A 17,188-nucleotide genomic window follows, 5' to 3' on the forward strand; every position below is an offset into this window, starting at 1 on the left:
AAATGATGAAAGTTTCACCTCAATGCTTTCTGAGTCTTTTCTGTGTTAGTGACATTAATGTAACAATGTTAACGGAATGGTTACGCAGGCTGGGAAGAAAGTTAAGAAGAGGGGCAGGCTTTCGTAGAACTAAAAACAATTAATCGGGCGGTCGTCTGTCCGCAACTCGGGAAGAAAACTTGGGGGTAGCGGTACTCAACTCAACTGGGCAGTTGCCGTGACCACACTGGCAATGACCCTAAGCTATCCTCTGTTACACATGAAAAACACATTTTCTGATATCAAGCCAACATCATCGCGAACAGAGCGAAATATCATAAGTATGCTCGTGCTATTGCTCTTTTAGCAGGCTCATGCCATTGATCTGCTAGCAGTTTAGCAGCGTTGTGCGAACATATGATAGGCGACTGGCCTTTTCTTGTAGAACTAAAATGAATACGCTGGAGCGCCGATGTAGATATTAAAAACACAATAAAGAAACGCAAGAATAAACTTAACGGCGATAGTCTCCCGGTTGGCTTTAACATCCTGTGCAGATTTTTTGTGTCCTCTGCTGCCTTTTGCGGACGAAGTAAAACATGCCATGTGTGACGCTTTAACTTAGGTAATCACGTATACCTCTGTACATTAAAATTCGTCTTGCCACTTGAAACTCCGCGGTAACATCATTGACTTACCCAGTGATCGCATTATGCTTACATGAGTTTCAGAAACAAGGTGTTTGGCTGGTTTATTGGTTTATTGGGGTTTAACGTCGCAAAGCAACTCAGGCTATGAGAGACGCAGTGAAGGGCTCTGGAAATTTCGACCACCTGGCGTTCTTTAACGTGCACTCACATCGCACAGAACACGGGCCTCTAGAATTTCGCCTTCACCGAAATTCGGCCACCGCGGCAGGGTTCGAACCCGCGTCTTTCGGGACAGTAGCCGAGCGCCGTAAACACTGAGCCACCGCGGCGGGGCAGAAACAATGTGCTCAAATATGGTAATGATGCCATTATGACTCCGAGAGTACACGCCACATAGAACTTCATGATCAAAGTCATTGAAGGAGGCGCTCTTAGAACATTTGCTAAAATTTGTAGGTTCCCACGCAGCATAGGAGGATTGCAAACACAGTTGAAGAGGCTTGAAAAAATAAAAAGACGTTTCGCCGATATTTTTCTCTTTATTACACAGCTGTTGTGCAAAGCCGGAACTGAAGCTTTCAGAGGAAATCTGCCTTTTCATTTGCACTGTGATATGCCTAAAAAATAAAAACAAAACATGATCAAGCTCAACAAAAAATAAAACAGCTGCGACCGACTTGGTATGACGCTTCAAGAAAGTATATGCGGAATAGATTCTATTCCTTTACTTTAGAAATACTTCCTGATTCCACAGTTGTGTGGTGACGTTGTTCCTCGTTGCCTTGCGGAGCGTTTTTACTTCGAACAGCTATTCATGCAAGGTGGTTGTTCAAGGGCAAGCCATATCTTAATCTTAGGCATGAAAATCGAAATTCCTAGTTGCAGAAAACATATTATTTGATGCTATGAGCTTTGAGGAATGTGAACTTAACAAAGCGAAAGAGAGCTCAGTCGACGAGAACTTTCGAGCGGCCAAGGACCTTTTGGGGTATAACCTTTCATTCCTAAATGGCTTATTAGAAGCGCCATTTTGGAAATGCAGCTTTCATAAACAATTGCAAAGAACTACAGATTTGTTTTCGCATTTGCACAAGTGTACAGGAGGGCTAGTTGGACGTGAGGCACATTATAAATGAGAATTTTTCTCGACCCGAAGTCAATACGTTTTCTAATCCTCCACGAAGAGTCTGTGAACGGAAGCCTGAATCTGCTCTCTTAACACGATTAGAGTCGCGAGGATGAAACTACTACTATTCTTTGTTCTGTTCTGCCTGGCTTCTGCTAGACCTGGTAAGTTTACGACACCTATTGAGACAGGTTAATTTTCAGTGGGAATTTAGCAAGCTTAGAATTTGCGCTTTAGAGTACTAGTGCTATAAAGTACAAAACATGCGTTCGTTTTTCGCCTGAAGTACTAAAAGCTACACCGAAGTAACATCAAGGACAAGACAGGAAAAGGACGCAAGCACAGGCGCTGTGCTTCTCTCTTGTCTTGTCTTGTAAGCGGCTGCGGATACATTTCTATGGAGGCGAAATACTGGAGGCCCGTGTACTGTGCGTTGTCAGTGCACGTGAAAGAACTCCAGGTGGTTCAAATTATCCGGATATTGTCACATTTCATATTGTAATATCTAATAGAATAGGCAAGCGTTGCTATCTTGCGTATTTTCAACCCAGTAACCTTAGATTCTAATGAAATTATGACAAATATGCGTACTTGTAGTATCCTAGGCTGTTCCATCGTCAAAATAATTACTAAAAGGTAAAAGAAAGCACTTGCTTCTGCAATGCGGTCGACATTAATTAACTAGTGCATGTAAATAGATACCTGATTTAAAAGGCAACTGCTGTGATTTCTCAGCCTTGATGGATGGCAATGAAATTTGTATTTTAAGTTCACTTGGTCAAAACTGTGTGCAAAACAAAACTCTTGAGGACAATTTAATTTTCCTGCAAAACAATTTTAATGCAGCCGCACGTACTTCTTAATTACGTTCTCAAACATGCGAATGTTGTGCGGAACCCTCTGGATGATGTCATCATGCTTGGCATAACCTGTAACGAAGCAGACGACGGAGAATGGGCCAGCCCGGCAAGGAAGAGGTCTCGTGGCTTTGCCTGTAGTCTTCGCTCGCAGTTCGTGTTCGTTGAAATGATTCTGTTAGCTGTTTTTTATTGCAGTGCTCATGATTCACTCAGAGACGACGATAAGAGTGCCTTACAGCGCATTTCGCAGAGAAAAGGTGCCCTACGATCAATGTCCCAGACAACACACCTACATCCTAAGGACGTCCTTGGGATGTCCGCGGCAGGACTTTACGCACATCCCGCGGATGTCCCGAAAAAATCCTGAAAACATCCGAAGTGAAACGCCGAAAGAAGTCCTTCGGATGTCTGAGTACATTTTTGGGACCTTCGCAGGACTGCAATAGGACGTTACTATTTTTATTTTTTCCTTGGCCAGGACCCATTATAACCTCGTGTCCTTTTGAAAAGTGTCGCTACTGGTCACGCATGACTGACCAAAATACCAGAAGCAGAAGCAGTGCCTCGTAGCCGCAACAGAACCAGCTTCCGCTTCTGGCATTTCGGCCAATTGCATATGGCCGAGAGCGATGCTATAGTAAAAACGACACAAAGTTAGAACACAGGCCTGGATTATGCTGCACAGTGATTTAAAACACAAAGCTTTGGCTAAAATAGTTTTATTCAAATATATGGGGCATGCTGATGATCAGGCCGAATGCTGATTCACAGCTGAATTTTATTTTTAATAACAGCACATGAAACAGAACAACTCACATAAAGGAAGCACTAACACAGCTTTAACAGCTCCTCTCAGGCATTTCTCGTTATTAAGAGCAAGGTCATGGATGGTGTGCACATAGACCTTCCTTCGCAATGTGTGTAATAGGCTTCATTAATTTTGGTTAGCTTGTCTGGTTAGTATGAGCCAAAATTATCACGTTTTCAAACTTGAAGCAGTAGGATTCCAATACAATATATAAGTATCCAAGCCAACCCCAGATGCAGAGTTGCAAAATAGAGAGATTCAAAATAACTATACGGCTAAAACAGCAGGTATAACATATAAGTCATGTAAGGTCTAAACAGGCTTCGGGATGATAATCTTGGTCAGAACAAAAAATATTAATTGCACTGCAAAGGGCATGACATTAAAACAAACAGTAGTGGCATACTGTAAGGCATGAATATTATGTCTCTTAAATAATGAACGCAACAAAACACAAATATGCCACTCAGTGCCTCATTGGTCATATGGTGCTCGGCTGCTGACCCAAAAGACGTGGGTTCGATCCCAGCCACGGCAGTCCCATTTCGAAGGAGGCGAGAAGTTGAGAGGCCAGTGTACTGTGCGATGTCAGTGCACGCTAGAGGACCCCAGGTAGTCGAAATTATCTGGAGCCCTCCACTATGGCATCCCTTATAGCCTGGGTCGCTTTGGGATGTAAAACGCCAAAAAACCAAACTAAAAACACAAATGCAACTTTTTTTACTGAAACAACAATACAAGCATACGCAGCAGAGGTGAAAAAAATCTCGATCACACTGCACATAGCATAGCTAAAATGAGGCAAATTATGCGACTGCAATAAGGTATAGGAACTATTGTCTTATTTAGAATAATCAATGTTCTTAAAACACAAATGACCCTTTCTTGCTATAACAGTAATACAACCCAACTACACAGATTAGAGATTAAAATAATAACATAAGCACTATCTGTCAGGATCAAATTTCAGCAAGCATGCAACTAGAGATAAAAGCAGGTATATAGCTGTGCATAAGTAGTAGGTGGCCTTCAAGGAAATTAGCATGGTCAGAAGATAAACATTTCAGTCAAGCTGCACGTGGAATGACTAAAATAAGACAGGTTGTCTGACTGCTACAAGGCACCGGAACTATGCTTGTCTCACTCAAAACAATAAAGATTATTAAATCACAAATGAGCCTTTTTTTGCTATAACAGCAATACATGCACACAGATCAGAGGTTGAAATATTGACACAAGCACAACCATTCAGAATCACATTTCAGCAAGCACAGGACTAGAAATAAAAAGCACGTATAAGTGTGCATAAGGAGTAGATGGGCTTCAAGGCAGCTAGCACGGCCAGAAGAAAAAAATCTAAAACACGCTGCATATAGTATGATATTAACATTAACAAGTTACAAGACTGCTACAAGCCACAGGAACTATGGTCATCTCTTACATAGACAATAAAAGTGATTAAAATCCACATATCCTCTTTTTTTTCCTGGAACAGCAATACAAACGCACTACGGGGGTGAAAAATAATTCTAGTAGTAGCAGTCGGGAACAAATTTACACAAGCATAGTGGGACTAGAGACCAAAACAGCAAGTATAGCTCGATACAAGCAAATTTCAGATGGGCAACAAAATGCCCAGCTTGATCAGAGAAAAAGAAATTGTTCATGCACAAAGCATCGCATTTCTAGACACTTTAAGTATACTACAACTGCTAGGTATCAATAAAGTGACACGTTTTCAAGATATTGCTTGTCTTTTCATTCTAGGCAGTCTTCTTTTCGGTTCTGCTATAGTGTCATCGAAAAGAAGAGTCATGCATACATGTAAAGCAGAAATCCTGCCACCTGGGCCAATGCTGAAATAGGCTGCCTTGCTGGAAGAAAGACAAAAAAAAGCCAATACATATAGACACTTCTTTCAGTTCACCTTTTTTTCAATCACTGACTGCATTTGAAAAAAAACAAACTTGAAGCACAATATACAAATTGCAGCACCTTCACATGGTGTTGGCACCAAATGGTACTTGCCACGAGGAATTAATCCTTGCACAAGTAAATGTACATACTTCCAGGAGTAAAACCACCACAAACAGACAGCCAAGTAAAGAGAGGTGCGTGAGGACTTAGCAGGCTAAGAATACCCAAGTTAACTTAAAGATACATTTCATGATTCTACCTAACTACACAAGCTGATATGCAGAAGTTTTCACGGTATCTATTGAAATAATCTACTGAATTCTGTGCTCTCTAAAAATCAATCATCTCTCAGCACAGTGTCACAGGAAAAATATCAACAGTTTCGAATGAAAAATCCTCAACCCAAGATGTTAATATCAACAAAAAAAGGTAGCACACTAGCAACACACTCACCGTTTAGTTTTGCTCAGGAGCCAGTTTTCTTGCGCATTACCCGTTCAGTTGCATGCCGAAACCATGACATGGCTGCCTTTTTGATTTCTTTCAGCGTAGTTTGCTGTGCCCGAGTTGAGGTCTGCTGGTCAGTTAGGCAACCTACATACAGATGAGAGGGTATATGTTATGTATTTTTTATAGAAAAATATATCTCACCTCTAAAAATTTTTGTAGCCAAACTTTACTGCATTTCCTTAATTTTGAATCAGCAGGCAAAGGGCGTGGGCTTGAGTAACAAAGGATGGCATATTTCTACACATCTTATAACCAATTCCATTGCTGGACCATGCCTTCTGCGCAGGCAGTATGAAAACAGTCCCAAATTCACACTATGAAAGCTGTAATTCTAGCTTGTTCTAACCTGTGGTAACATTCATGGTACTGCAGCCATGAGCCAATGAACCAGATGACAACAAAAATCCATGTGGCTAGTTGTGAAGTGTGTGAATGTGCAGATCTGAAAAGAAACAATGGAAATTTGTCATTTTTTTTTCAAAGCAAATATCACTGGTCTTGACACAATCCTACCAAGACCTACAAATTCAATTATAAACACTTAATGTAGATATTGATTCTGTGATCTGATTTATATTCGAAGTCTTAAAGGGATACAGACACAGTGCTCTGGGGTGTTCATTTTTCTGCTTTTAATGAGACGTAAAAGCCTATTATTCATGGAAATAAGCTTAAATATCTAGTCCACAGTGTGAACAGTTAAACTGTCTTATATGAGTACTTTTGGTCTCTGTCAGGTCAATGCCAGTGCTGGAGTCCATTATGGCATCATGTGATGGCATGTTTAGGACTTACCTCATGTTTTGCTAGTGACTCTGCCAACCAGTCCATATATAGATGATAGATGTCAGCATTGGCTAACAGCTCCTCTGTCAATGATTTTCGGCATGTGGAATCAGTGAAATCAGAGAATTTGGAATAGTAAAACCCTTTGTGCCCAGGACAAAGATAGGATCACTTATTGAGTTTAAAATTTTATACCTGTGTTCCTTTAAGATTTGAAATAGCTTCCTCCAAATAATACTTACTGCACATGATTTTGCATATATTCAGCTCACAGAGCCTGTTCTTCCCTTGGCATCATACCAGCTGTAGCTAGAAGCCAGTTCAGATGTTAGAATACTTCGCAGAATGCAAGATGTCTTTTCTCTTGCAGTGTCTCCATCTTGCACAGTCATGTGATTTCTCTAGATCAAAACAGAATTAGGTTCGAAATCAGACCAAGAAAATAAAATCAGGATTTCTCAAGTTAACAGTGGGGAACTCTATTGCTATAGTCAGTTTTTATCATATTGAAGGCAGCTGGCATGCTGTTGTGAGGTATCCCTAGGTGGTACAATTAAACATGCATATGCCCTTCATTATGAGCCATCCATGTGACACAGGGGCAGATTTGGCCCTCGCCAGCAAAAAATTCATACGTAAAAACATGCATGACCTCATTTTTTGGATGCAAAAGGCCCAAACAACACATACAGTTCATATGAAATTGCAATAGTTCTCTTCAATACTATATATATCTAGGTAACAAACCAATAAAAGAAAACTGTGCGCATGCAACAGTTATAAACAGAATACAAAATTAAAAAAGCCCCGACCCGGCTCAGTGGTTGCGGCACTCGGCTGCTGACCCGAAAGACGTGGGTTCGATCCCGGCCGCGGCGGTCGAATTTCGTTGGAGGTGAAATTCTAGAGGCTCGTGTACTGTGCGATGTCAGTGCCCATTAAAGAACCCCAGGTGGTCGAAATTTCCGGAGCCCTCCACTACGGCGTCCCTCTGAGCCTGAGTTGATTTGGGACGTTCAACCCAAACAAACCAATAAACCAAATCAAAATTAGAACAGGAACTTTAGGCGCATATTCAATCGAATGTTGAAGGCACGGAACATGCGACGAGCTAGAATCTAGTTGCTCTTGCAACTTTGCAGCAGCACACGGATCATATTAAGAAGGGTCGTATGCAATACCATCGCCAGCAGCCGACGCTATTAGCTCAATATCACGACGTGCCTCTCGGCGTGCACGCCTGTAAGCATTACTCCTCGGCACCGTCGCCATTATGCTGTCACCAGATTAATATACTGGCCCCCAGTAAGCTTCTGCTCATGTTGAGCCAGCATCAGTCACTGAACTTTAATACCGCCGCAAAAATTACTTCAAAAGCTAGAAATCACGCTACACGGCTCACACACCAGGCGAGGACTACCGACTGCCACTTACTTTCACTTGCCGCATGTGCCATCCGTGTTTCCCGCTGCTGGAACCTTGCTGAATACGTAAAAAAATTTACACTCGTTACGCAACCAACATGCAGTAAGAACGTCAATAATTACCTGAAATTTTGGTCCAAAAAACGGAAAACTGGCTAATACACGCCTCAAACCACCAAGCTAAGCAAAATAACTTGCATTGTTTTTTTTGTTTCAGTAGTGCGATGACGATGGTGGTGCCATTGAGCTAATGAGCAAAGAGCCTTTTTAAGCAACATGTACCTAAGACAAAAATAAAACTGTGATCCTAAATAAACCAAAAAATAACTGCAAAAAAGGATGCGTGTTATTAAGTTTCATGATCGCTGCTCTAAGAGCACGAACAAGTGGCCAGTTGTTTTTGCTGTGGTGTCACTGTCATCGTCAGTGGCTGTTATGGTCGGAAGGCGGGAATACAATTGGCGTCAAGGTGGTTATGTTGTGATCTTGGAGGAGAAGAGTGCAAGCTTACCCTCGATAGCTATAACAAAACGGGTATTAGACTATTTGAGCCAGGTTCACAGTTAGAGTAATTAGGTCGCCCTTCCCTAATTTCGAAGTTTTAAAGTTTAGGGTTTCTGTATTCAGCTAATGGCCCTCTGCTTTTAACGGTTTTTTGGCTCTTTCGAAAAATAAGTACTGGGTTGTGTATTACTTTGTGACATCTTGCGCTTATACATCGCATGGATTATTGTTTACTTGTTCTAAACAGCTGTATGAAGCCCGCTAGCCAAAGACGTCGGAAAAGGACAGTGGAGCGTGCCACTCGAGCGCTCATGAGAATTGTATGGCCATCTGCACGATTCAGACCCTCTGAATATAAACACTTCCTTATAACAACCGATCTGCGACTGTTTTCAGGATGATCCCACCGCGGCTTTCATACGGACGTCATGTCCGTGTAAGGTTCGAGCCGTGACTGTTCCCGGGATAATCCCAGTGCGGACTTCATACGGATGTCCCAGGGACGTCCTGTTAGGGATGTGGGACGTGCGTACATTTTTGGGACGTCCTACGGATCTTTGGTGTTGTCTGGGGTGTTTGTGCTATGAGGCACCTCAACTGGGTCGCGACTGCGATAGAGCGTTCGCTCAAAGGATTTCTCAAGGGCGCGCCGCAAATAAGGTGTATTTCTCAGGAGGAGTTCGGTTTCGCGGAACTTAATTGCAGACGCTGCTGAAGGCGGCGGTCATTGCAACACCATTGCTCTAATACACAGGGGCAGCTATGAGGAGGATTCGAGCGGCGGGAAGTATAGCATATCGTTCGGTATCTCATTTAAGTTAAATGCCCCTGACTTAAAATTACTGCAAGTAGCGAACAGGAATACGTATATTTGTGCCTCTCGTTGAGGGCGCTGCGTATCACTAGCTCCCATGTGAGGCAGTTGCGCGTATCTCACCTGACTTGATCCAAATAAAAACTCTTAGACATCTAATTTTTTTAAGTGTTGGCAACGTGATATCATTTGAAGTTATTGATGCCTGGGCTGGAAGTGACTGATGGGGCTTGTGAGACCAGGGGTGCGCCTCTTGAAATCCACCTGCCGTGGTTACCACTTCCAGGCTTTCCAAAGACGCACCTGCTTTGATGACGTCTCTTCCCTCCAGCCAGTGATTATTCTCCTGGCTAGTGATGTCACTTCTGGTCTGGTGACGTCACGTAACTCCAGCCAATGCGATTTCTCCGGTCTGGAAAGGTCACTGCCCTCCAGCCAAACAGGATTTTTTGCATCGGCGCCGGACGGCGCCAAGTTTCTGCTCCGCTGGGGGCTTAGCGCCATCTCATATTTTTGCCATTTTAAATTTACATCAAGTGTGCGCTCTGAACGTTCAGTCGATCTCATATTCCCAGTAGCATCGTTTAACCCTTTGACATGCAATCTACACTGCTGTGTACACCTCGAACAATGATGCTTTTCTAAGAGTTGGCTTCTCCTAGCAGTAATTTGTTTGAGGTGGCTTTCGCATCCTTCATTTCGCATATAAGCTGGTTTTATGCCATATAGCGATTGTTTGTTTCAGGTGGATTTCGCATCCTTGATTTCGCATATAAGCTGTTTTTTATGCCTTACAGCGAATGCAGTAAGTAGTATTGTCACGATTTATTGACGGCAGTCCGGCGATCAGGAAGGCTGCGAAAAGCTTTCTAAATAGAACTGTTTATTGAGCGAGAGCTGCATTGAAAAGAAACTGAACTCTATTCGGAATGAAGATAATGCTCGCTTGAACTCAGTGGTTGGGGGGGGGGGGGGTGCAGGGGGTAGAAGCCTTGCCATTCCAAGATCTCGTTGAAGCATTGGAGGCCGGGGTTCGGCATTGCTGCTGTGCAAAAGTGCTGAAGCTGATTGGTCATACGAAAGCATCGTCGTCGTCATTCTGCTGCAGTTTATCTAGAGAGGGTCGTGACCGGCAGTCGGCGTTGGAGTGCTTCTGACTTCTGGACTTGTAAATGACGGTGACGTCTAGCTCTTGGAGTCGTAACCTCCAGCGAGCGAGGCGGGCAAACGGTTCCTTCGTGCTGGCGAGCCAGGACAGCTCGTGATGGCGAGTGACCCGTCAGTAAGGCTTGCGGTACAAGTAGAGACAGAATTTGTGCGTGGTCCACACTGTTGCAAGGCATCGATTCCCGTCTTGGAATAGTTGGCCTCCGTCTTTGACAAAGAATGGATGGCGTCAGCTCTTACTCCCTCGATGCCTTGCTGCTTATGGACGAGGACGGCGCCTAATTCCACGCTGCATGCGCCTATAGAGATTTCGGTTTCGGTGTTTTCGTCGAAGTGTCCGAATACGGGCGGCGATTGTAAACAACGCGTAAATTTCTGGAATACTTCATGTTGCGGAGCTGCCCACTTAAATGGCATAGCCGATTTTGGTAGCTGCCCCAAGAATCGGCATGTAGGTTTCTTGTCAGTTGGTTGTATTCTCCAGTAGAAACGCTTTTCTGCGGGCCCGTGTACATTCTATTGTTGCTTACGATGCGGCCTAGAAACAGCAGTCGCTCGTAAGCGAAAGGGAAGATCTCGGGCTTCATCATGAGCCCTGATGATTTAATTGGCTCTAGCGGAGGTCCAAAGCCTTTTTAAATCACTGTGAATGGTCGGGGAAAAGACTACTACATCATTTAACTAAACGAGATAAGCTTTCCACTTAAGGCTGGTGTCCTCACGGGTGTATTGAGATGCTGTTTCTCGGCACATGTTAATCAGACCTTTGACGAGGCAGATAAACAATCGCTGTAAGTTTAAAGGAGACTGTGGACCTGGTCTTGTCTGTGACGTTTCTGCGCTGGGTTGATGACGAGGGTAGGCTTGTGGTCGCGAGATAGCGAGTCTTTTTCTGGATGTGTCGGGGAGGGCGAATGCATCACGTCTGTCAGTGACTTCCTCGAGAAATACAATCGTCGTGCCTATGTTGGTGGTGTCAGTATTCTTCGCCAGCTTGTCAACAGTACTTCAGCTTGTGCATTGCGTGAACGGGCGGTGCTTGTTGCGATGCCGATTCCTCGGTCTAGAAGCAACTACGTGTTCCCCTCAATGATTGCCTCAATGTTCTTGGCTTCTGTGGCGCCTACGGCGACCATGACACTTTAGCGGCGTGGAACGCTCACTTGTTCATCCATGACACTCACCGCAACATGATGGTTCAGGATTGTCATCGAAGGGAAGGTTTTGTCCGTCGATAGCGTTATAAGGTTGGATGTAAGGTCGATGACCGCCAGGTGCTCACTAAGGAAATACATCACCAATACCACGTCGCAGGAACATTGCTGCAGCACTACAAAGGTCGCAGGATAGGTAGTCCGTTAACGGTCATCCGCGCTGTACTTAATCCCGATGTTGTGACAAGGTGGCCTCCTGCCGTGAGGATTTCTGGGCCCTCACAAAATTCGTCAGCTGCGCGGCGAATGTTTCATTAACCACCGAATAAATGGCTCCGGTAAGTATACAGCCGTCCATAACCACTTCGAATTTGGATGTCCTGACTCTTGCGTTGCGAGTCGTCCACGGCGTCAGGTCACGGCTGTGTCGCGTATGTGAATCACGGGTACGGCCTGTCGGAGCTATTCTGGGTGGTGGCTTCGTTCTAATGTCGGAGCGCGTCGTGGTTGAGCGCCTTTGCATGCGGCGTCGGCGTAGTGAGTAAGGTGTTTTCGTGCGGTGTGGTCGCTGGAGAATGTTCGTGATTTGTCGGCCAGCAACTTGAGCTGGCGTTCGCGGCGTAGCTACTGCGTAGCAATGCAAACCCGTCAGCTGACGGCGATGGCGATCGAGGACGACTTGATATGCACTCTTCTTGACTCTGGTAGCTGTCAATCTCTCGTGGTCGTGTTCTCGAGGTTGCGTTGCCTCGTATGCAAAGCCTCAGGGGCCCTTTCATCGGTGAGGGAAGGGACATAGGATGTGGGCGGTTTCGCGATAGTGGAAGAAGAGGGGAAGCACAAGTCAGGGGTTCTCCAAACGCCATCGTGGTCGGTTGAACCATGGCTGAACCGATTATTGGCTGTAGTCGTGAAAATGTTTCAAAAGACGCGGCTCTGGGTCCAACGGTGCGTATTTGCGTGCGCAGCGAGGCGTCGTACGTAATGGCCCGAGGGACTTCATTTTGACTCGTGGTTTGGGTAGCGTGTAAGGACTGGCGAACACTTCTTCACGAACCGCTGATACGTAAGCGACGTAACCTGAGGCGGCCAAAAAGATGGCAGCAGTCAGAAAAGCTCTTCCCAGATGATCTTGCGGATCATGTCCTTTAATCTACTGTTAATGGCCGTTGAAGTTTGCGCATGGCTGATTGAGAAGGATGGTAGTGTCTGGCATCTTCGCCAATCGCGGGTGCCGAGAGACTCAGTAATGCCTTTATGATTCGTTCACACTTGGCATTCTATGGCGAGAGCGAGCGGAATTTGCCGCCGGGACAGAGATTTCTCCGAAATGCCGAACGGAAAGCCCGATCGGTCCAGGATCGATTTCTGCTGCCGGGGAAAATTCCGCGCCCATATTCATCGTCGAATACGACTGCAGGGACAAGTTTCGTTCCCACGGTGACATCCATGGCGGCCCGTTCAAAGCAGGACCCCTCGCCAGTTCGGAGTGAATTTGTCGTTGCTACTGTCTTGTTCTGTGCGTTAATTGGATATAATTGCGGTTCCGATCATCGCTTCCTGTCATTTCGCCTATAAAAACATATGAGTGATAAATTTGCTTTACTTTTATTTATAGTTAAAACTGACGCTTGTCGGCATATAGAGGAACATCTGTTGACAAAAAGTTCCAGTTCTAACGATATCGTGACACCACTAGGCTGAAGCCATCGCTTTTTGTAGGTTTGTGGGCGCTTTACTAAAAGTGCGAATGTACAAACGGCGTAGCATCCGAAATATTGCTGCGTTTAGCGTACCTAGGCGTGCATAGGCTTTTGGTTCACAGAGAGCGTCGATTTATACTTTCTTTTAACCATATCTGTCTCCGCCGCGAGCAGACTACACGCAGAGGATGAGGCACGGAGGAACACGTGAATGCAAGAGCTCGGAATCGAAGGGAAGACGTGGTGGCTGAAAGGTGTGATTGAGACGTGCGTAGACTGAGCTGCGCTCTGAGCCGTTTGCGGCGAGCTTTTATCTGTCGAGCTGTCACCTATAATGAAACCACTTCAACCGCTGCAATACAAAGCTGAGTAAAACAATTTCCTTAGCTTCCCGACTTCCATGCATGATAATAAAAATTGATTAACTCTTAGTTCATCTCCAGATTTTCACAAATAGGCTTGTCTTCATTTGTGAACAGAAAGTTTTGTGTGCGATATGTGTGGCCTATACGGAGGCGACATAAAATGACTTCAGCGAAACACTCCTGCTGCAAACATGACCAACATTCACATAAAACTGCCTTTATCAAGTGTAGTCCAAGGCGACTACTATTTTTTTTTCTTAATTTACGGTGTAAGAAGTTCATGCAATCCTTAAAAGTTTGTGGTCTGTGGGGTTTAACGTCCCAAAGCGACTCAGGCTATGAGGGAGGCCGTAGTAAGGGCTCCGGAAATTTCGATCACCCGGGGTTCTTTAACGTGCATGTGACCTCGCACAGTACTCGGGCCTCTAGAATTCTGCCTCCATCGATTTTTGACCGCCGCGGCCGGGATCGAACCTACGTCTTTCGGTTTAGCCATCGAGCGCCTTTACCACTGGGCCACCGGAGCGGCCAACCCTCACACGGTACATTTACATTCTTTATCGGCTTGCCACAAGCTTGATCAGGGCACTAGTCCGCTCTTTCGTTGCCTTTAAATCCGACATGACTTGGCAGCAGTTTTATATTCTGTCCTTGAGCTATGCCGGCTATGTTGCGTATGATGTCACCAAGCAGCGGAGTGATAGCAGTTTCAAAATGAATAGTTGTAAGTACATTTAGCGAGCCTCTAAATCATACTATTTGAAAGGTTCTCGTCTATAGATGGCATATTCGGTAGTGAAGAAAGATGCACACCGTGGAAGCCTTAATATTTCATTCCAGTTCCGTTGTACCATGCGTTCCCAAAACAAACATCTGTTTTTGAACCATCCGTGTAAAAAGTTGTGAAAGTACTGTAATTATCCGCAAGTTTTTTGTTTACGGAACTGTGTAAGAGTGGAAATGCAGATTGCAAGAATATTGTGCCATGTAGGTTAGTGGACGTCCTCGTCATTGTTGTTGTGCTCCGTATCTGCGTGCTGGCTCGTGTAAACAGGAAACTCCCCTCCGGCACTGCGCAAGAGGCTAGGCAGGAAAGGAAAGATCGGACTTTGTCCTCGTATTCTGACCGTGGGAGTCTTGTTCGGGCTAATGGTGTGGTCGGGTGAAGGGAGAAGCTGAAGAAACGATGTGGGGTGTGTAGGGCTGAGAGGGAGATGGTGGAGTCCACTCACTATGGCACAGGGATAAAGGCAATCTCCTTCTCTGACCTACCTAGTATCGGCCGCAGTGCTGCATAAAGTCAACTGCGAGTGTAGGACAACTCAACCGGACACTAATTCCCTTCTGGTTGAGGTCCAGAATGTAGCCACGGAAGACATGGCTTGAGTTCTGCAAAAAGATATGACTGGGATATTTTAAGCGCAAATCGCCTGAAATTGTCGTCTCACTGGCGAAGTGAAGCGGCTCGCAGTTTCTGGGCTTGCGCTTTTTATTAAATGAGAAGTGAGCTTCCTGGAAGTATATACGAGGCATAAACAAGACAATCCTAGATTATGGTTGAGGCCACTCAATAGTTAAGTAAGCGCTTATTATCAAAGCACTACATGCGAGTTGCTACCCTAACTTCCTACGAGCGCCTAACGGACAGCAGTGGGCAAGTTGACCTTATCAGGAACACCGGCATCCGTGCAAAAAGCTCTGTTGAGTGAGGGGAGATTTGATGCTCACCTGCTGTGGCAGGGCACCAGTCAGAAATGGCAGGCATGGCGTATCACCGGGCCATCCATCCACCATGGGCAGCACTGCCTTTAAGGGACACTAAAGGGAATTACTAAGTCAGGCTTTACAGATCGATCCCCGCAGGGGCGTCTGATTTATGCAGATGATGGTGAGTTGCGACACCACGGGTACCTGAGCATCCGCAGGGACACCCCCGCAGGGGATGATGGTGAGCAGTGCGTCACAACGGACCCGAGCACCCGCGCTTAACCGTGCGTGGCATCGCCGTGTCCGGGGAAAAGGGGATCCTGGTGGTTGAGCCGATGCCGAGTGTTTGGACCTTTAAGGCCCCTCGGCGGAGGCAACACACCACTTTGGCCCCAGCTTCCTGTAGACGGCACCTCCGGCCTGACCCGACCGGAGGAAATCGTCAGTCGCCTTTTCCTGTTCTCCTCTCCATCTTTCACTTTCCTATCTCCTTTCTTACAACTTTCCTGTATCCTCCTCCCTTCTTGGTTTTTCCTTTTTTTTTCCTGGCGGCGGGGGTTAACCTTGTGTGACCAACTACCCTGAGTTGAGTCATATTGGGTTATAGTTGAGGTGTACAGCTGGCGTGGGCAGGACTTGCATGCAACTTCCTGTCCCGTCCCTGGGTTGGGCTCCATTGTGGGCGGCTGCCACCACAGCTGAATAACAATTTTCTTTTATGGATTCCTTTCCTCAAACAAATGATCGCCCTCAGAAACGAGGGCGGACCGATGTCACTGCGCAGTTCCTGCAAAAAAAAAAGAAATCTTCCCAAGATACCATGTTGTATAGTGAGGTAACAGAAAAGCAAGCCAGAATCATGTCCCCTTTCATAGTTTCCAAGTCTCTGACAGAATCACTCGGCCTTGGCTACAAGGTTTCGAAGCTAGCCAGTGGGGACCTACTACTCCAGATAAAAGACAAAACACAGTATTCCAAGCTCTCAAACATAGCAACGTTTGGAGAAATACCCGTTTCTGTCAGTGCCCATAGATCCCTCAACACTGTGAAAGGCGTCATCTCAGAACAAGACTTTCTCACCCTGACTGAAGAAGAAATGCTGGAAGGTCTCAAAGACCAGAATGTCACTAATGTCCAGCGCATAAAAAATCCGAAAAGATGACAAAGAAATTCCAACAAAGCACTTAGTTCTCTCTTTTGCGTCCAGCCAACTCCCCGAAACCATAGAAGTAGGTTACATGAAAATAGCAGTCAGACCATACATCCCCAATCTTCGCCGGTGTTTCAAGTGCCAGAGATTTGGCCATGGATCGCAGAGTTGTCGTGGCCGGCAAACCTGTGCCAAACGTGCATCAAATGAGCATGAATACGATGTCTGCAACGCTGTGCCAAAGTGCGCTAACTGTGAAGGAGAACACCACGCGTATTCCAGGTCATGCCCATCGTGGAAGAAAGAGAAAGAGATAATAACAATCAAAAGCAAAGAAAACATAACATTCCAGGAAGCACGAAAAAGATTTGCACTAGCTCAGGGAACATTTTTGTTAACAGCCAAGACAAATTTCGCCGATGTGGTGCGACGGAGCGGGGCATCACACCGGGCTTCGGCACCTGCCCAGGCCACACACAGTGAGCCTGAGGCAGGGCCATCCGCGCTCCGGGCAGACGCAGCAAAAGCTGCTCTGCCACTTTCCAAAAAGGGCTTGCCCGCCTC

General features: G+C 45.4%; 1 long non-coding RNA gene across 3 annotated transcripts; it reads right to left on the reverse strand.

Annotated features, from left to right (window-relative positions):
* Positions 1 to 3,860: 3,860 nt before the first annotated feature.
* On the reverse strand, positions 3,861 to 8,283 carry LOC149334218 (uncharacterized). 3 transcript variants are annotated; one of them, XR_016284996.1, is made up of 7 exons: positions 8,184 to 8,283; positions 8,071 to 8,118; positions 6,879 to 7,037; positions 6,646 to 6,719; positions 6,197 to 6,292; positions 5,794 to 5,934; positions 3,861 to 4,119 (listed from the first exon to the last, which is right to left on the reverse strand). It is a non-coding gene; the product is annotated as an uncharacterized LOC149334218 (long non-coding RNA). The 3 variants fall into 3 exon arrangements; XR_016284995.1 differs by lacking the exon at positions 3,861 to 4,119 and adding an exon at positions 5,130 to 5,297; XR_016284997.1 differs by lacking the exons at positions 3,861 to 4,119; positions 6,646 to 6,719 and adding an exon at positions 5,130 to 5,297.
* Positions 8,284 to 17,188: the final 8,905 nt, after the last annotated feature.

The sequence above is a fragment of the Amblyomma mixtum genome, chromosome 8 (assembly GCF_055824585.1).
Source record: "Amblyomma mixtum isolate Tamu chromosome 8, ASM5582458v1, whole genome shotgun sequence".
NCBI classification, from domain to species: domain Eukaryota; kingdom Metazoa; phylum Arthropoda; class Arachnida; order Ixodida; family Ixodidae; genus Amblyomma; species Amblyomma mixtum.